Raw genomic sequence first — 18,590 nt, 5'->3', positions numbered from 1 at the left:
AAAAATGTTCCTAATCTGGGTTAATCTAATGTTTTTTCATGATTTGATTGAGATTATGCAATTTGGGCAAGAATACCACAAAAATGATGCTGTATTCTTCTCAGTGAATCAAGCTAGGGCTTACATGATATAGATGTACCTTATTACTGGTGATGGTAACTCTGATCACCTAGTTAAGATGGTATCAACTGTGTTTTTCCACAGTAATGTTATTATTTTCCCCTTTGCAATGAAGTAATATCCACATACTTTTTATTAATACATGTTTGGGGGAGATACTTTGAGACCATGTAATGTCCAGTTTCAGCTTTTGCTCACCAGCATTAGCATTCACTGATGGATTTTGCCTGTAGTCATTATTCCTGTGGTGCCCTAATGGAGATTTCTATTTCCTTTATTCCTTCTACATTTATTAGAATTCTTCTATGAGGAAGATTAGTCTCTTCTCCCTCATTTACTTATTCAGTCGTTCATTTATATTAGTATGGACTCATGGGTATTATTTTATTCTGTGGGATATAATCTAGTATTACTGTTATTTGTTGCCCAGGTTGTGTTAATGCCAGCTTTGGCCATTGGGAACTCTTTTTGGGTTGGCCCCTGTGTCCTTTTAACATGTCCCCATTTAAAAAAATTCAGCACTTCTTTATTCCTTGGCACTAGATGACACTAACCTCATCTTGAATATTTCCTGCCTCAGCCCTGTAATCAACTGCTCCAAAGAGCTCTGGTTCTTTTTCTTGGAGAATAGTATTTGGAACCCAAGATCTGTGTGCTGGATATGCTCATTGCTATTGGGGTATCACTGCTTCTAGGCCTGGAGGGCAATTTTTAATAGACTAAATATAAAATGATCATACCCTTTTGAATCAGCAGTTCTGCTAGATATAAATCCTCTAGAATCACTAGCGTAAGTATATTGATAGGGATGTTCGTTGTGATCTTTTCAATGATCAGAAATTAGAAAAACCCCAAATGTCTACCAACAGAGAATATGGGTTAACTTAATTGTAATATGGTCATGCAATCAATGGAATGCCTTGGAATGGTTAAAAAAATAGATCTATGTATTCTGCCATGGAAAGACATGTAAGAGAGTCAGTTTGTTTTTTGTTTTTGTTTTTGTTTTTTTTGAGACAGAGGTTTGCCGTTGTCGCCCAGGCTGGAGTGCAATGACGTGATCTTGGCTCACTGCAACCTCCGCCTCCCGGGTTTGTGATTCTCCTGCTTCAGCCTCCAGAGTAGCTGGGATTACAGGCATCCACCACCACGCTTGACTGATTTTGTTTTTGTATTTTTAGTAGAGATGGGGTTTTACCATGTTGGCCAGGCTGGTCTCCAACTCCTGACCTCAGGTGATCCACCCACCTCGGCCTCCCAAAGTGTTGGGATTACAGGCATGAGCCACTGTGCCCAGCCCAGTTTTTTTTTTTTTTTTTAAAGCAAGTTGCAGACATGTATAGATAGTATGATTCAATTTTTGTTTAAAATTGTATGTGTTGGCCAGGCGGAGTGGCTCATGCATGTAATCCCAGCACTTTGGGAGGCCGAGGCGGGCGGATCACAAGGTCAGGAGATCGAAACCACCCTGGCTAACACAGTGAAACCCCATCTCTACTAAAAATACACAAAATTAGCCGGGCGTGATGGCGGGTGCCTGTAGTCCCAGCTACTTGGGAGGCTGAGGCAGGAGAATGGTGTGAACCCATGAGGCGGAGGTTGCAGTGAGCCGAGATCATACCACTGCACTCCAGCCTGGGCGACAGAGCGAGACTCCGTCTCAAAAAAAAAAAAAAAAAAAAGAAGAAGAAGAAGAAAAATGCTATGTGTTGGCCAGGCGGGGTGGCTCATGCCTGTAATCCCAGCATTTTGGGAGGCCAAGGTGGGTGGTTCACTTGAGGTCAGGAGTTCAAGACCAGCCTGTCCAATATGGTGAAACCCCGTCTCTACTCAAAATACAAAAATTAACTGGGTGCTGTGGTGCACACCTGTAGTCCCAGCTACTCAGAAGGCTGAGGCAGGAGAATCGCTTGAACCTGGGAAGTGGAAGTTGCAGTGAGCTGAGATCATGCCACTGCATTCCAGTCTGGGTGACAGAGTGAGATGCAGTGAGCTGAGATCATGCCACTGCATTCCAGTCTGGGTGACAGAGTGAGACTCCATCATCTCAAAAAAAAAAAAAAATGTATGTGTGTATTAGAATATGCTTAGAAAAAAGGCTTCAAAGTTACCCACCAAATATAAAAAGCTGTTATTTCTAGGTGGTTGGATAAAAAGGACACTTTCACTTCATTTAATATATTTGGTAATGTTTGAATATTTTTATTTTATTGTTTGTTTGTTTGTTTGTTTATTTATTTATTTTGAGATGGAGTCTCGCTCTGTCAGCCAGGCTGGAGTGCAATGGTGTGATCTCGGCTCACCGCAGCCTCCGCCTCCTGGGTTCAAGTGATTCTCCTGCCTCAGCCTCCTGAGTAGCTGGGACTGCAGGTGTGCGCCACTGCACCTGGCTAATTTTTATATTTTTAGTAGAGACAGGGTTTCACCATGTTGGTCAGGCTGGTCTCGAACTCCTGACCTCATGATCTGCCCGCCTCAGCCTCCCAAAGTGCTGGGATTATAGGCATGAGCCACCGTGCCCAGCCCTGAATATTTTTAAAAAACTTTTTAAAAAAGTTATCTAACTTTTCCATGAAGCAACATATCTAGTTCATTCTGTACATTGCACAGGCTAGATTTTGGGTATTTGTACTTATGTTGTAACATTTATTTAATATGTTTTAATATTTACGAATCAAGTGACTCAATCTTATGACCACTTAGTCCTCCTGTGCTACACATTCACATATATTCTTTTTTTTTTTTTATGAGACAGAGTCTCACTCTGTCACCCAGGCTGGAGTGCAGCGATGCAATCGTGGCTCACTGCAACCTCCGTCTCCCGGGTTCAAGCAATTCTCATGTCTCAGCCTTCTGAGTAGCTGGGGTTACAGGCGCGCACCGTGGTGCTCGGCTAATTTATTTTTGTTATTTCTAGTGGAGAGGGGGTTTTTCACCATCTTGGCCAGACTGGTCTTGAATTCCTGATCTCAGGTAATCTGCCCGCTTTGGCCTCCCAGAGTGCTTGGATTACAGGCGTGAGCCACTGTGCCTGACCACATTCACATATATTCTTTTTTTTTTTTTTTTTTTTTTGAGACAGAGTCTCATTCAGTCACCCAGGCTGTAGTGCAGTGGTGTGATCTCAGCTCACTGCAACCTCTGCCTCCCGGGTTCAAGTAGTTCTCCTGCCTCAGCCTCCTGAGTAGCTAGGATTACAGGCATCCACCACCACGCCTGGCTAATTTTTGTATTTTTAGTAGCGACAGGGTTTCACCATGTTGGTCAGGCTGGTCTGGAACTCCTGACTTTGTGATCTGCACCTCCCCCCCCCCCAGCCCCCCGCCCCCAGCCTCCCATAGTGCTGGGATTACAGGCGTGAGCCACTGCACCTGGCTCACATATATTCTTAAGGGGAAAAGAAAAGATTCTCCCACAGCTTAGCATGTGAGTGATACCTTCCAGTAGTTTGACTGGCTTACGACAGTTTTTTAGTACTGTTTTTAATGAGACATTTTCTTGTTCCTTTATGATTTTTAAAATAAATTTTAAGTATACAATTTTTAGTTTTGAAAATTTTGGAAGACACTAAATCAGCAGAAAAAAACCAAAATATATGCAAATATTAAAACAATTCACCTCTAATCCTAACACCCAGCAATAACTGTTAGTATTTGAAGTACATTTTGCTAATTTTTCTATGAATATGTAACACTCAAATATATGTACATATTTAGAATGCAGTCATACATACTGTTTTTGACCTGTATTTCTTGATAACAACATTTCTAAACATTGAAATGTATTTTAGTATGGCAGTTTTAATCTACTATTTACCAATATGTGATTTATGTATACTTATCTAAAATAAGACCTATCAAGGACCATTGTTTAGGGAATTGTTTTGAAAAGGACTTGGCCAGAATTTACTTTTAGATTTGAACATCAAATGCTAAAAACTTTCTTAATGTTTTTCTGTTTTTCTTTTTGTTTTTGAGACCGAGTCTCACTGTCACCCAGGCTGGAGTGCAGTGGCGTGATCTTGACTCCCGGGTTCAAGCGATTCTCCTGCCGCAGCCTCCCCAGTAGCTGGGTTAATAGGCATGCACCACCACACGCAGCTAATTTTTGTATTTTTAGTAGAGATGGGGTTTTGCCATGTTGGCCACTCTGGTCTCAAACTCCTGAACTCAGGTCATCTGCTCACCTCAGCCTCCCAAAGTACTGGGATAACAGGCATGAGCCACCGCACCCGGCCAAAAGCTTTCTTAATACTTTTCCACTGTTTTCTGAAACATTCTATTTTAAACTTATTAAGATCGATTTTTGAGACATTAAGTACAGGACGATGATTCTTCATGCTTGAAACATTTCCAACAGATGCTATCACAAGTTTAGTATGGACTTTACTTGTGGAAGAATGTTTTCAAAATATTGCTTAACAGACCAACTTATTTGCAGAGAGGGCTAGAGCCAAACACATTAATGATTTGTTTTAAAGTCTGTCCCCAAATATGAGGGTTGTCTGAAATTGAACGACACTGCCTTGTATTTGTATCAGTTTTTACTTTTTTTATATCACTTTTTGCTCTCCTATTAGCTGCATGGACTTTGTTTTGCTCATTGACATTTGGTGAGTTGGGCTTTCTCAGTGCTGCCTTCTAATTGTAAGATGATAAACCCTTGATGCTGTATTATCTCTTTTTTCTTTTTTAAATGCCACCAGGTTACTGTTAGGTCGAAACAAACAATATTACATGCTTCAGTCTGTTAAAGATTTGCTAGGCTAAGACTTTCTTTCTTATATTACAAAAACCTTGCATATATCTGAAGTGAAAGAGTCTAAAGTTTGTTTTACAATTTTAGCTAAATCATCCCAATTCCTGATCATCTGTAAATGCAACCCACATGGTGGTAATCTGCTTAGTTTTTTATATTAAATTATTTAATTTATTTTAGTATAATGACTTTAACAGGGAGATGCTATTTTGTAGGAGGAGACTAGGAGAGAGGAGAGTGCAGGATCAGTTTTTCTGTTGTGTAGAACTAAGGCTAGGTTACAAAATGTGATTTGGTTTCCTTTTCTTTGCTGGGTAGCTGCTACTTTCATTTTTTTGTGATGAAAGAAATGGCTTTTAAGGTGATAGGCATTGAGAAAAATTACTTCCTTCGCATTAGAGAACCTCTGAGAGTTGCTTCTCCTGCTCAGCCAATTTGGGGCTATGAGAATGGAGACGAGTAGAAGGTTTAAGCTGGGGCTCTCATCCAGCTTGGAGAATTCCCTGACACTCTCTAGTACCAAGGGTCAAGAGTTGACTATCCTTTGCAAATATTTATTTATGGAGTTATTTTCCAAATTAAGCAAACTAGCAGATAGTTTTGTATTTTCCCCTATCCCTCTCCCCTGCAACTTCCACCTTTAGATCTTTAGATGATTTTATAGAAGGATGGGTTTTTTTTTTTGGTCATTTTTAAGTTATTGGAATTATCTATGGGGGAAATGTGTACGTTTTTATATAGAAGTATGAAGATTTTCTTCTCCAACATTCTCCTTGTGAGCTCTTTGGATCTTATTTTAATATCTATATGCAAGTTCCCCGCCCCACCCCCCCTTCATGTTAATAGCAAATGTTAGGTTTCTGGAAGAAAAATAAGAACATATGAAATAACCTGACTTCCGTTTATAAGTAATCTTAACCATTTGTGTTAAGACATATACTGATACTGTCCCTGGTAACCCCTCAACAAAAGTAGATTGTGGATATTACATAAAGTTGAAAGTAGTTCACTATTAGTAACTAGCCTTTGTTAGTAATAGGCTTGGGTATAAATCATTCTTTCCTTCATCTCTTTAATGGTAGCAAGGAGAAAATTAACTGTCTGAATTAACACCAGCTAGTTAGTGTGATGATTACAGTTATGTGGATGTTCGTTTATATGACTTCCATGGGGGCGTCTAGACTAAAAAAAACAAAAAAACAAAAAAACCCAAAAAACTCGAAGGGTTATTCTCGTAACATAATCATATGCAAATAGTAGTGAATACTGCCGGATGGAATAAAGCCTTAGTTCTTCAGAATATAGCATCATGCCCAGGGGGCCCCAGCTCTGTAGAAAGCAATATCAAATTACTGAAGGGCCTTATTTTACTATTCCAAGTATTCAGATGGTAACTAGTTTACTCCTGCATTGTCCAAAATAGGTCAAACCCTCAACCCTAAACTGACAAACATTTCTGGTGTATATATTTTTTTCTTTTTCTTTCTTTTTTCTTTTATTTTCTTCTTTCTTTTTTTTTTTAGACAGGATCTCACTCTGGTTGCACAGGCTGGAGTGCAGTGGTACAATCTTGGCTCATTGCAGCCTTGACCTCCCAGACTCAGGTGATCCTCTCACTTCAGCCTCCTGAGTAGTTGGGACTACAGGCATGCACCACCATGTTCGGCTAATTTTTTGTATTTTTAGTAGAGATGGGGTTTTGCCATTTTTTGTAGACTGGTTTTGAACTCCTGGATTCAAGGTATCTGCCTGCCTTGGTCTCCCAGGGTGCTGGGATTACAGGCGTGAGTCACCATTACCAGGTCCTTTTGGTGTATATCTTGAAAAATGTCACAAAAATGATGTGTTTACAAATTGAAAGAAGATGGAAATATATTTAGGTTTCTGCTTAGACCAGTGTCATATTTGTATTTGGGAAGAAACCTTGTGTTGTTTCAAGGAACTTACTCGTTTTTGGTTTTGATGGGAGGATAGATGCCTACAGTCATCTGTGTGTGGGGATGGCTGTCTTGCGTGACTGACTAGTTTGCTGTGGTCAGACATTGTCTCTGTGTCTGAACATGGCTTTGGTCCTGACCATGGGGGATTCAGAGATACAAATAAAACAGTTAAGAACATGGCTCTTGCTTCTTGTCATTTTTCCATAGAGTTTCAACTACTGTCACTTAGAGTCTGGCTCAGTTACTTTCTGAGATCCTAATAGCACTAATTCTAGTCAGACACTCATCTCTAGTCATTTCTTGCTTTTCCTTTAGTACCTGGCTTATGAGCTAAGGTGCACAGATAATGTGAACAAGCACTCGATATTTCTTTTAAAGGGGCACTTTTCTTATGTCACTGTACTCATAAATGCTGTCTCTTACTACAGATTGAAATCACAGAAGATATTCGTGTTCTTCTTAAGAGAAAAAGAGGACATTTGTAAGTATTTGTCCTTTAGAAATTCTAAATGTGTAATTTTATTAGCTTTTTGAGAAAATTAAGTGACCATACTAACAGGCATCTTGACCCTTTTTATAGAGGAAAAACTCTACCAATATTTATGATTGTGTTTAAAAAGGCACTATTTTATAGAGCAAAATAGGAAAACATTTTACCCTGTGCAGCTTCTAAAATTTAAACCATTTGCCACTCATTTGTAAAAGAACAAGTGGTAATTAAAATTCAAACAACGTCTTTCTATTTGAGTCGTACCCAAAACTGGAGTCAGGGATTGGAGTTCCAGTTCTGACTACTGAGGCTTATAGAATATGTGTCTTTGGTAAACTACTTAGTCTCTCATTATCTCAGTTTCCTTATCTTTAAAATGGGTTTAACAGTAAGTACACAATCAGGGGTTCATTATTATTATTATTATTGTTGTTATTGAGACAGAGTCTCGCTCTGTCTTCCAGGCTTGAGTGTAGTGGCGCCATCTCAGTTCACTACAACCTCCACCTCTGCCTCCACCTCCACCTCCACCTCCACCTCCACCTCCACCTCCGCCTCCACCTCCACCTCCACCTCCGCCTCCACCTCCGGAGTAGTTGGGATTACAGGCACGTGCCACCGTGCCCAGCTATTTTTTTGTATTTTTAGTAGAGACGGGGTTTCATCATGTTGCCCAGGCTGGTCTTGAACTCCTGGCCTCAAGTGATTCTCCCGCCTCGGCCTTCCAAAGTGCTGGATTACAGGCGTGAGCCACCGCGCCCGTCCTCAGTGGTTCATTATTATTGATGAAGTTAAATCCATAGCAGTTTATGCTTGCCCCGATACGTTGAAGCTTATTCTTTTTTTTGCCCCAAGATGGAGTCTTGCTCTGTCACCCAGACTGGAGTGCAGTGGTGTGATCTCGGCCCACTATAACCTCTGCCTCCCGGGTTTAAGCAATTCTTCTGCCTTAGCCTCCTGAATAGCTGGGATTATAGGTGCCCGCCACGGCGCCTGGCTAATTTTTGTATTTTTACTGGAGAAGGGGTTTCACCATGTTGGCCAGGCTGGTCTCAAACTCCTGACCTCGTGATTCGCCCACCTTGGCCTCCCAAAGTGCTGGGATTACAGGCATGAGCCACCATACCAGCCTGAAGCTTATTCTTTGGGAGACAGCCACAATGTATACTTGCGCCGAAGCTTATTGAAGAATAAGCTTCAATGTATCGGGGCAAGTATACATTGAGGCTCTCTCTCAAACTGATTTGCGTGTATTTCTGATCTTCATAAATTTTTAAGTATATATTTCATTGAGGCATCTATTCTAGACTACAATATGGAGTAAAAGAAATACAACAGAGCACCTAAAATTAAAATCATAGTGTTTGAGGCTTGGACTTTGAAATTTACCTAGTCCTATAGTCCCCAGTTGTTGATTTTTAGACCAGTGCTGGTTAGTGAAAACATTTTTACTGGTCCATGGTGAAGTGAGAAAAATAAGGATAGCAGATCATGAGTTTTTAAAAGCTAAACATTTTCAGTTTAAAGGATTGCTTCTTATAGAATATATCTTTCTAATTTAGGGGAATTAAACATGTTATTTATCTCATGAAATTATGGTGATAGTAAATGGTAGGGCTTTAAAAAAATTCATGCCTGGCAGAACAACGACGACAACTTGGTAGCTCTGTGTCATTTCCCCCCACTATTCTTTCATTTACATTTTTTACTGTTTTGTGATATCTTAAGATATGAACCCAACTTTCTCAGTTTACAGATGAGGAAACAGACATTGAGAGGTTAATTTGTTCCAGGTCTTACCGCTCAGCAGCTTGTGAACCAGGACTAAAACCCTATATCTGATACTGTCTCTCTAGAATTTCTGGTCTTCTGAAAATTGCTTTCATTTTAATAGGTTATAAATTTGAAACTGAAGATATAGTAGTTCTTATGTGCTAATAACTATTTTTGATTTCCAAGTATAAAGAAATTCAAAAGGCCATGTTTTTGTATAGCTAAGTGCTGAAGTCCACTGATTAGCCTGCATTAGAAGAATCTTAAACATGGCCAAAGATTTGTATCAGCAGATCAGAATTAGCTGTCACCGAATTCAGCTACTTGCGTGTTACACACTACCCAGTGGCTGACAAAGAAGTTAAAATATCAGCAAAGTTATTATTTCCTTTTGGAAGTTGACAGACTATACTGCCACTGTGAAGAGTGGTAGTATTCAAACTTCTATAGTTAATTTAACTACAGAAAGTACTGTTTTCTCTCTCACAGATGCACACCTACACACACACATACATATTTATAGCAATCAATCTGCAGCCCATCTAGATTTGGAAGGGAAAAAACTACCAAGGTGAAGAGTAAGAGTTACCAGAAGCATTGGCATGAACATATCTGGCCAGTTGTGTTCAGGAGATTGCAGATAGTACTCTGTGACACTTTAGAGGCCCCCCATCAATTGCCTTTGTCTGAACTTTCCCAAAATACGTTTCAAAATGGAAATAATTAGCTCCCTTATCACCCTTGTCTCACTCATCTTACTGAAGCATAAGCCAGATAAACAAATGAATGTGGAGGGAGAGAACAGAATGGAATGTATTCCCAATCCTAATGTGGAGATATTAACTCTAGGGGTACTTTTCCATGGCTTCTTATATTTGGCTTTGTGTGACTTCCTTCTTTAGGTAGGAATTCTTTAATTTCTGAAATGTCAGACATACTCAAAATGAAATGCTAATAAGGATAAAATGCATTTTTGAATTATCTGCTGTCTTTAGAATATGTGCCCTTCTGTTCTTTACTATGGCTAATATGTGAGCATTGACTATATGGCCATAAGATTTCAATATTCAACAGATTCATCAGTCTTTGAGTTATTTAATTAGAATCACTTCTAAGATCTATTTAATACTGAAAAGCAGAATGAGTTTTTTTTTTTTTAAATCACGATACAATTTTGTATTATGGTGGTCAGGCAGCTGAATTATAGTCATTTATTTGGCCATTTTATAAGAAATGGTTTAAGACTGCATTGTTGCATAATTTATTAACAGTCTGACATATTGAAAAGAACATTGACAAACTAATCTATTAAACTGGTTCCTCCTCTGGCAGAATGGGGAGGGCAGATCATGTGGCAAAAAAAGGCACAGTTGTAAAATTCTCCCTGTAACATGAATATATTCCTATGGGAACTACTACTGCTGCTTAAAGACTTTTTTGGAATGTACACTCATTGTTGAAAGCCCTAAGTTGTATTACTTTATTATAATAAATATATAAGATGACAGGAGATAGATGTATAACCTATAGATATTTTGTATATTCTTCACTTGAACAAAACACATTTATTATAAAAGTTAACTTTAAAGTTAAATTCTATAACCCAATTATTTTTGGTTAACTTATGTTAAAATCATCTGTATATCCCAACAGAGAAAAAGCACCCAGTAAATCGAAGACTTTGTAGATAAAATAAAAGTCTGCACTGCGGTACAATGGGCAGTTTAATTTAGCAGCAAGGTTTTGTGTACAGGGACCTGCAGCAGTTACTCTTTAGCATCAGTTGTACAACATTGACATTGTCATTATGCTATCTGCTGCCCTTCTACAGCAATGAACCATTTGTATTGCTCTCTAAACACATATCACCCAGAACTTAGTTTTTCTCCCTTTTTCATTATGTTTAGTAAAGTTTGATTATAGCATCATGCTTAGCCAGTAGGTGCCACTTCTAGCCTGATTTATCCTCAAGATTCCTTAAATGTAAGGTTTGGATTAAATTATTTACAACCAATTATTGGATTAAATTATATACAACCAATTCCCAGCTTTAGAAAGCTACATTTTTAAAAATCAAGTGTATCTTGATCACTTAAAATGAGGAATAGAAGTATTATACACAGTGTATGTGAAGTGTGTAGGCAGCAACATTGACTCCTAGAGCTCCTCATTTTAACATAGATGGATAGGATACCGATTATAACATCCTGTGACCTAGCAACAACATTATCTGATGCATGCTGGGGATCTTCTTAAGGCATGATGGGAGGGAACTCACTCTAGAGCATTAAAAGTATCTTCAACATGGCAGCTGAGGTGCTTTCTTTGCTGGGAAAAGCTGCAAAGAGACTGGCAGAATGGCGACTTCAGGAATTAATACCTCCCCAGGTGATGAAGTAAACAGGTTCAGTTTATCTTGTGAGAGACGCACCCAAAGATCAGTCATAATTGTGAAAAGCTTTCAGTCATACTAGCCAGGCACAGGTGTAATGTGTTGGTATATGGCATCTACATAGTCATCTTAGGTTTTGTTTTGCTTTTCTTGGTTTTAAAATGTATTTATTATAATTACTGTATATTTGAGCTTAAGGTTTGATTGCACAAGTTATTTCATATTGAGTAGACTGCTTGTTATTTGCAATATAACAATTTGAATCAGATGAGACAAGTGCCGTAATGATACATATATTTTACATGATTATTTCGTCTTGCAGACTGATGAAAGATCTTGTTAGCAACTCTTAATGCTTTTATTTTCTTTAGGTATTGGCATTCTCTAAGTTTTAATGTTAAAGTATAAAGTTAATTGTAATGTCTCTTGTAAAGTTTGATTTCATTTACAAAGTGAAACCATTCTGACAACCTAGTTGAGCTTTCTCTTGTATGTTTTACAATCATTTGGAAGTTTTTAATAGTGTATGAAAGAAAATAAGATTTTAAGGAAGCACTCCACCCCTTTACAAAAGTCTTTGTGATGCAACATCTATTTAGAAATATGATCTTTTAAAGTACAGCAGGTATTCTTATCTGTTTAATCTCTTGGAACTTTTATAATTGTTTTCTGATTTAATGTTTACTAGTTACAACTAATCTTTTTCAGAAGGCAAATTGTCTCTTTATTTGGTGTTTAAATTACTCTTAAATAATGTGTAACTTGAAAATGAGACTTCTAAAAAAGTAGTACTTATATAGTTAATTGTTGATTTTAAAATTGATTTAAAAACTTTTTGTAAGATCTTATGTCAAGGACAAAGTTAATTTGTCACTACTGTATATTTCAACTTGGCAGATGCATGGATCCTTGCTTGGTTTAGTTCATTTTCTAAAACTTTTGAAAAAATATCTTGGCATTAACCAACTGCAGTTCAGTAGTTTTTCTCTTTCATTCTCAAATTGGTGTTGTGTCACATGCTTCTGGGTAAGACGATTTCTTCTTTTAAACTCAGACTTTAATTAATATGTAGTGTTTGTTTACTTTGTGTACTAGAGCTTAATGTATCATTAATGCTTTCTGTATTTAACCTATCTCGGAGTGTTTGAAGTAACTGGAATGAAATACTTATTAAATCTCACCTCAGAACAAAAAAATAAAATAAAATTCAATCTGATTTTTCACTAAAACTTCTAGTACTTACTGGACATCTAGAGAGGCCCCCCCCCACCCCCCCCCCCCACACACAAAATGTCTTAGGATGTAGGACAGATCAGTGCTCAAAATTGTTGCCAGTATTTCTTCATACCCAAATTTTGTCACTCTCACTTATTTAGATTATACCAGTATGACTAGGATCACAGACAATTGAGCTAAAAACATGGACTTTAAAATCAAATCGACCTGGGTTCGAATCTCTACTCAGCTGTGCTATCTTGGGCAACTTAATCTCTCTGAGTCTGTTATATCTTTAAAATGAAGGTACTACCTCAGAGGAGTTTTCTGAAGGATTAAATGAGATAATATATCTGAAGGACTTAGCACAGTATCTAGCCTGTAGTAAATGCTCAATACCTGGTTATTACTATGATTCCCATACGGAATGGTAAAGTTCAACAGGAGCAATTAACTATCCAGTGACTGAAGATAATGCCCTGCCTTTTTCTGGCTGACATACAAATACATGATCTCAAGGAAGCACCACTCAAAGTTCATGTCCTCCTAATGGTGGGATAGCAGCATCACTCTTCATACATGGAAGGACAGCATACCTTTGTGAAAAGTATCAGTGAAAATGGACATAGTGCAAATTGTGTAACCTTCGTGCTTTTATAACACCAATCTTTTCCAACTCTGTGCAACAGGCAGTTTTTCCAGTTTCATATTTTCTATTAAGCAACTAACAACATGTTCAAGTTTATTTTAAGAGTATTTCCTAGGATGTTGACATGGACAAGTGATTGTTTTTTAAGGTGATTAAAGCTAGCTACCTTCACGTTATTGTACTTGCATATATTTTTACCTTATAGATTCAGAATAATTCCAGTACATTCTTAATTCAGTAAACAATTTGATTGAAGCCAACACATGGAGGCACTGTTCCAGTCACAGATTCAGCAGCAAATGAGACAAACTCTCTGCCTTGTGAAGCTTGTATTCTACTGGGAGCATAGACAGTAAACATGAAAAATAAAACATGGTATATTAGTGAAAAGTACTCAGGAAAAAAATAATGCAAGTAAAGGATAGAAAGTGTGGGGAGTACAATTTTAAAAGAAGGTAGCTGGAGAAATGCCTGACTGAGAAGGTGTTCTTTGAGTAAAGAAAAAAAAAAAGAGGCAAGAGAATAAGCTACGTAGGTGTCTTGGAAGAACATTCCAGGCAGAGAGAACATCAAGTACAAAGGCCATGAGGCAGGAACAAATGGGACTGCAGAAGAATGTTCCAGGGAAAGCATACTAGGAGGTGAAGTCAGAACCTTGGGGTAGGGGAAAGATTATATAGTCTTATAGATTATAGTAAGGACTTTAGCTTATATTCTGGGTGAGTCATATGGGAATTCTTTGAAAGATTTTGAGCAGAGGAATGGTATGATCTAACTTACATTTTGAGAATAGTACTCTGGCTTCTGAGTTTAGAATTTATTGTAGGGGTATGAGGTGGAAGCAGGGAGACTAGATCGGCTATCCCATTTATCCACTTGAGAGATGATATTGGCTTAAACCAGGATGGTAACAGTGGAGGTGGTGAGAAGTAGTTGAATTAGATTCACCTTTTTCGTAAGTCAAACCATTAGGATTTGCTGGTGAATTGCCTGTGGAATATGTGAGAAAGAGAGGGGGGTAAAAGGGTGAATCTAAGGTTTTTGGTCAAACCAAGTGGAATATATAGAGATAGGCAAGACTGGGTGAGATAGGATTGTGGAAGGATGATCTCAGTTTTGAACATGCTAAGTTTGAGGTATTTAACTGACACCTAAGTGGATCTGTTGAGGGAACAGTTGGATATACAAATCTGGTGTTTAAGGCAGACTTCCAGGCTTGAGGGAGAAATTTGGAAGTCGTCACGACATATATGTGGTATTTAAAATTGTGAGGTTCAAGGACCAAGCCCCATACCATTTAGAGGCCAGGAATATGAGGAAGAAGCAGAAAAAAAAAAAAGACTGAAAAGGAATAGCCAGGGAAGTAGGAAGAAAACCTGAAGAATATGGTCTCCTGGAAGCTAAGTGAAGAAGTTTAAAGCAGAAGAGGGCTCAGCTGTGTTAAAGGCTGCCAGTGGGTCAAGGAAGAAGAGAACTGAGCTTTAATTGACCTTTGGATCTAATAGCATGGAAGTCATTGGAGACCCTGATGAGGAGAACAAGTTTATAGAGTGGTAGGAGACATAAGCCTGATTGTAGTGGGTTCAAGAGAAAATAGGAGAGAACTGGGAGACAGAGAGCCATAGACACCTCTTTTGAGGAGTGCCAAAGAGATAGAAAATAAATGGGCTATAGCTGAAAAGAAGATGCAAAGGAGGGAATGTTTTTTAAGATGAAAGAAATAACAGCTGGTTATGATGCTGAAGGGAATAGTTCAGAAGAGCAGGGAAAATTAATGAGGAAGGACGAGGGGGAAGAATTGGTAGAGCAGCACTTCCGTGTCCTTATAAAGACAGAGTGTAATGCATAAGTGAAGGGGTTGGCCTCAGCTTGGAGCATCAACAGTTCAGCCATAGTCACAGGAGAGAAAACAGCATGTGGCCACAGATTTGATTAGGTGGGTAGATGTAGCAGTGAGAGTCTGTGGAAATTATCTTTGGATTGTTGCTGTTTTGTCTGCAAAATAGGTCAGCTGCTGAGAATAAGTCTGGATGAGGAATGTTGGTGGTCTGAAGAGAGTAAAGTATGAAATCCAGAGGAGTGGGCCAGTGAGTGGACTAGTGCATTGTGGTCTCTCTGCATCAGGGAGAGTCCATTTGAGGTAGCAATCACAAGTTTAAAGTGAGACATTCAACACAGTTGTGTGTTTCTCACAGCAAATTCAGCTGCATAGGTACAGGTACAGATTAGGTGGAGAATTGTATAGGATAGAACCAGGCTGTGGTTGAGATGATTAAGTACAACCAAGTGAGACAACCAAGAGGGACTGAGTATGATTGCCTATGGAATTTAAGAGGAAGAAGACAAAGGTTTCTCACAAAAGCACTATAAAGTAGGTAATATAAGCAGTATTCCTGTTTTACAGATGAAGCCACTAATATAGAGCTTTCTTTTTTAAATATACTTTAAATTCTGGGATACATGTGCAGAATGTGCAGGTTTGTTACATAGGTATACACGTGCCATGGTGGTTTGCTGCACCCATCAACCCGTCATCTACATTAGGTATTTCTCCTAATGCCATCCCTCCTCTAGCCCCCCACCCCCTGACAGGCCCCTGTGTGTGATGTAACCCTCCCTGTGTCCGTGTATTCTCATTGTTCAACTTCCACTTGTGAGTAAGAACATGCAGTGTTTGGTTTTCTGTTCCTGTGTTAGTTTGCTGAGAATGATGGTTTCCAGCTTCATCCATCTCCATGCAAAGGAAATGAACTCATTGTTTTTCATGGCTGCATAGAACCACATTTTAAACTCAGATCTGCTAGCCTAGAAAATTTTTGTTGTTTCTCTTATGAGACATTATATTCTGCCTAATGATGGGTACGATGCTCAGCATCATACCCTTACCACCAACTCTTTTTTTTTTTGAAGTGAAGTGAAATGTTTAAATCTTTTTTGAAATGAATTTATCTATAGACTGAGTATAACCCCTGACAAGGAAGTACTATAGTTTAAGATGATAGGCAAAACTGGGCAGAGGCTGGCTAGTGTACTTGAAAGAGCACTGGGTGCTTGATTTGTGCTCTGCCATTCATTTGCTTCTCATAAGATGAGGGATCAGACAATATCAGTGGTTCAAATATTCAGCTGAACTGGAAGTTCCAAGGAGTCCCTTGAGGGTCTGTCATAGCCTCCCCTACCAGAGCAGCTATGGTTTTTTGCTTTCATCTACGCTTGTGTTTTTATATCTATATAAGGTTTTATTCAAATGGATGACCCGTGACCCCCTCACTACCTGCAGAAAGAATTTGAAAATCTCTAGACTAAATGATCTCTCTGGTTTCTTCTCACCTGAATGTTCTTTGAGCCTTACCTGCTGTGTGTGTGTGTGTGTGTGTGTGTGTGCGTGTGCATGCGTGTGTGTGTGTCTGTACTAAGCACTATGAGGATTACCTAGAAAGCATTTCTCTTTCTCCAAGACTTAAGGCAAATATGTATAAAAGATTAAATTTATGTAACATCAATAACTAAAAAACATACAATGCATTTTAAGTCCAACTAAAGTATAGGCTCTTCAAAAGCTATTTTCTATTTCTTTATATATCTTCAGCCTTAAGTCCGAAGATTTCTCAATTGAGGGTAAGGTGGTGCTCACCCCTTAGGGGCATTTTATAAATCTGAAGACATGCTTTTATGTCTGCTAATATTATCTCTGAGAATGTATGTATTGAAACAAGTATTTTGTTAAATTTTAAATTAGTTTCTTTATGGTACTCTTATATTACCAGTAAGAAATCATTTTTTAAAATGGTGTGTTGGTAGATTATGACTATCCTTTGATGTTTATGAAGAGGTATCACAAAATATTTGTCATAAGAAAGAGGTACTGGGTTTGATATGGTTGAGAACTACTGGTCCGTGTTCTATACTGAGGTACCCAGAAGTTTGGAAGTGATGGTAGTATAATCATGTTTCAGATTGAGTGGTAGATATTGCTAATGATGTGTGAAATTAGAAAAAGTAAAGATTGTTCTGGACTTGGGTAGCTATGAAATCTTCAGTGGGAGGAGAGGATTGTTAGAGGGGATCTTACATTCAGCATTATGATAAACCCTTGACATGACATACCTTATCTTGAAGAAATGAATGACCAGACTTGTCCAAGAGACTGAGAAGGTACTTTCCAGGTAGGGTAAATCATAGAATTTAAAGCTGGAAAGGCCCTAAGAATCACCTAGGCCAGACATTTTTAGTTCAGGGTTGTTGCCCTTTGAAGTTCATGGATGGATTTCAAGGAACTTGTGAATCACTTGAAATTGTGTGTATCGTTTAGCATGTCTTTCTGAGGGGAATTGGGTTCCTCATTCTCATTCTCAAAAAGGCCCATCATCTCTAAGAGGTTAAGGCCTACTGATCTAGTGTGGTCCCAGACTGAGGCAGATGGTTTGCTCAAGGTTACACAGCCAGTTAGGGGCAGAGATGAGGATTGACACCCAGTGACTTCCAGTTTCTTGCTCATTTCACTGTACTCAAGTAAATTACATGAACAAAGGCACAGGCAGGATTAAACTACCATTTTATATTAGATGGTATAAAAACAATCAACTAGCCTGGGGTCAATTGAATTAAGTCTGTCAGTCTGTTTCTACAAAAGTTGCAGAAGGATGGGCTTCAGTTTGTCTCTTCAAAGTGAACTAATATTTTGATTTTTCTTGTTGAAATATGCTACAACTCACCAAAATAGCTTTCTCAGTTGAAGGTAAGCTCCTTGAAAAATATTACTATTCTTGGGCCGGGTGTGGTGGCCCCCGCCTGTAATCCCAGCACTTTGGGAGGCCATCGAGGGCAGATAGCTTGAGTCCAGGATTTTGAGAACAGCCTGAGCAACATGGCGAAACCCCATCTCTACAAAAAATGCAAAAAAACTAGCCCGGCATGGTGATGCACATCTGTGTTCCCAGCTACTCGGGAGGCTGAGGTGGGAGGACCTTTTGAGTCCGGGAGGCAGAGGTTGCAGTGAGCTGAGATCACGCCACTGCACTCCGGACTGTGTGACAAAGTGAGACCTTGTCTCAAAAAAAAAAAAAAAAAAAAAGAAAAGAAATATTACTATTCTTGAGCCTGTTTCTGCGGTTTCTTTCCAATGGCACTGTTTTTCTAACCTGCAGCAGCCCCCAGCTTTCCGCGTAATCCAATCAAAATTACTTTGCCTGATTTGTTAGATTTTGTAACTACCATAGCGTATTTAGTCAAGTGTATTTAGCGTATTTAGTG

The 18,590-nt window shown here is 38.7% G+C and overlaps 1 protein-coding gene across 6 annotated transcripts in view; it reads left to right on the top strand.

The window, feature by feature from the left end:
* ACSL4 (acyl-CoA synthetase long chain family member 4) overlaps positions 1 to 18,590 on the top strand; it is an 83,867-nt gene that overhangs the window by 30,003 nt on the left and 35,274 nt on the right. For 3 of the 6 annotated variants that reach the window (XM_002831987.6, XM_009235167.3, XM_009235165.4), the window contains exon 2: positions 7,247 to 7,299. The exons of the other annotated variants lie outside the window; for them this stretch is intronic. The gene's annotated coding sequence lies outside the window, so the exon portion shown is untranslated. The remainder of the gene's footprint in view (positions 1 to 7,246; positions 7,300 to 18,590) is intronic. 6 annotated transcript variants of the gene reach the window in all.

Source organism: Pongo abelii, chromosome X, assembly GCF_028885655.2.
Source record: "Pongo abelii isolate AG06213 chromosome X, NHGRI_mPonAbe1-v2.0_pri, whole genome shotgun sequence".
In the NCBI taxonomy this organism is placed as follows: Eukaryota; Metazoa; Chordata; class Mammalia; order Primates; family Hominidae; genus Pongo; species Pongo abelii.
This window is presented reverse-complemented; position numbering and strand designations above follow the sequence as displayed.